Below are 2,699 nucleotides of genomic sequence, written 5' to 3' on the forward strand. Positions count from 1 at the left end.
GTAAACATATAACATAAAAAGCACAACCCAAAATGCTATGCACTTAGTAAAATGGAATATTTCAGATGCACAAACAAATGCTAATCCAACTCAAAAGAAATGAGGATACCTGTAGTGATCCAAATAGATTCAGATCCCAATGTATCTGTCTAGCCTGTCAGTAAAATGGGCCACTGCTTACTCAGTTGTCTAGGTGGGATTGGGAAGAGAATCAGAAGAAGAAGACAGGAGCTCCAACCTTACTTGGCCTTGAGCAGAATTACATCCCAGCTTGTAAGAGTAGTGCAGTGTCTTTATCTGCTACCAAAATTACAACAAAGCAGTAAATTCAGCCTCTGCAAGACTCCCAGCTGATACTATTGCATTCACAGTAGTGACATGGGGTATTTAGTTCAGGGTGTAACACCCCACACCACAATGTCCAAGTATGGCATAATGGCTTTTGGCCAGCAAAGTGACTATCTGTGTTTAAAAAGATAAAATACAACAGGATGAAGGCATTCTGAACAGTGCATGAGATGACCGTGAGAACTACTGACAAACTTAGTCCTTGCCTTTTGACAGCTAAGCAAAGAATAGGATGGGATATTAACAGAGTTGTTTTGGAAAAAAAATAAACAGAGAATGACAGAAAAACAGAAAGGAAAGGAAAGATGGAGATGCCAATCCTTCCACTACTGGGCTTTGCTTCCACCTCATCATTTATATATGAAAGCAAACAAACAAACAAACAAACAAAAGCCTAAAAAAAGCCCCACCTCAAGAGTAGAAAGAAAAGTCAAATAAAGTAAATTACTTATAACTCTCCCAACTGTGACTGTTACTCCTTTAATCTGTTACCTGCTTGGAGCCCTACTGCTCTTTCCCAATAATTTTGACAAGTTTGGTGCGGTCTGAGTCCTGTGGTTTTGGGTCCAGCAGGTCTTTCCAGAGAGAGTTAAGCAATACTGTTGTTGGCACATTTACACTTTCACTAAGGAAAGGGAGTTGAATTCGCTGGATAAGAGAAGGAAAACCAGATGACAGAAAGGGCAATGAACTCAGAATTGCTACATGTTAAATTGCTTGGCAAAAATTAAATCCCTCTTTACTGCAAGAGAAATTGGGAACTGGAAGAGAATCCCCAGAGTCTCCAGGGCGCCCATCCATGGGTGTTTTCAAAACTCAAGTGGAAGAAGGCAAATACATTTTGTATAGCAGCACTACCAAGAGTGACATGAGTAAAGAATATTTTGCCAGTCAGCAGAGGAGCAGACTAAGTGGTCCCTTTGGTCCTATTTTTAAAAGATTAAAAGCCTAGACTGGAAAACAAACATTGTGTTAGTTGTTTCAGCAATCAACTTGGCATCTAGCTAGGTAGTGTATGTAGTATCTTTTCCTTTTTTAGCTGCTCGTTTCCAACCAGTCAAGTCACTATTTGTAGTATTGACTCCAGGCTGTTGGGCTGTAATGATCTGGTAGGTGAATGGAAATCTTCAAGGATCCTGGAAAACAAAGAAAAACGAACAGGGAAATGGATGAGTCATGGCCACTGTGTTGATATCTCAGGTTTTGCTTAGCAGTACGGCTGCTGTTGGGACAGCAGGAAGAGAAATGCACAGTGGAGAAAGTGGGAAGCAATAGTCACAAAACTATCCTTTGGTGAATAACTGTAGGACCTTCCATGTTTTTTTAATTTTGGAAATCCCACACATTGCATAATTCGGAATATGACAGTGAGATAAGGAATATTCAAAACCCTAAATGAATTTGTAAATTGTGAGAAGTAAACTAACCTTCCTGATTTTTAATACTTTAATTTTTAATAAGGTTATATATCGAGTATATAAAGTTTGGTATCTTAGAATGTCATTCTGACGTTTGAGATCCAGTTTATACCACTACATTTACATGGCTTTGAAGACAATGAAGAGTATCTTTCATGCAGAAGAGCATGAAAGAAGTTTCCATCTCCTTTACATGGCTTTGAAGACAATGAAGAAGAGTATCTTTCATGTAGAAGAGCATGAAAGAAGTTTCCATCTCCTTATCTAGTAACTCTGCATACATCCAAAGTATTTTGCAAAATATTTTGGAATTGAGTATATAAATAATTCTTACCAAGGAAGTGACTGAGAAATTGAAACAGCGAGGCAACTATTCATATATCACAGGAGTGCTACTTTTTTCACCCTTTCAGCTGCCAGCCATTTTATTTTCTGATTCTGTGCAAAGTCCTATTGTTGGAATGAAAAGGAGAATGAAGGACTGAAAAATTACTTAATAATGAAATATGAGCACAAATATGAAGCACAGGATAGAAGTTATGTTAGCCACACAGTAAAAGCCTTCCTGTTTGCAAAGAAAGGGCTCTGGTTTTAGTGGCACAGACTTCAATGCTTCGCCTTTAGATGGGCAGGACAAGCTCCAAGATGTTTCCTACACTACTACCTTCATCCTGTCAGTAGCAAACAGGATTTATTTCATCCTTCCAGACAAAAAACCCAGCCGTGGCACAGGAGACCAGAATTCACCTACTCTCCTTCCTCCTTTGCCACTCCTTTTCCCAGCTTTCCTCCTAAATAGAAAGCAGGATGAGGAGCATGCTTTTTCCAGTAAAACATGCAGGGGGAAAACACAATGGGAAAATGAACAAAGCACCAGCCATCCCTGTCCTTCACAGTGAAAACAGGTAGCACTAAAATGTTGAAAGCTTGGAA

This window comes from Acanthisitta chloris, unplaced genomic scaffold (assembly GCF_000695815.1).
Source record: "Acanthisitta chloris isolate BGI_N310 unplaced genomic scaffold, ASM69581v1 scaffold1572, whole genome shotgun sequence".
Lineage (NCBI taxonomy): Eukaryota > Metazoa > Chordata > Aves > Passeriformes > Acanthisittidae > Acanthisitta > Acanthisitta chloris.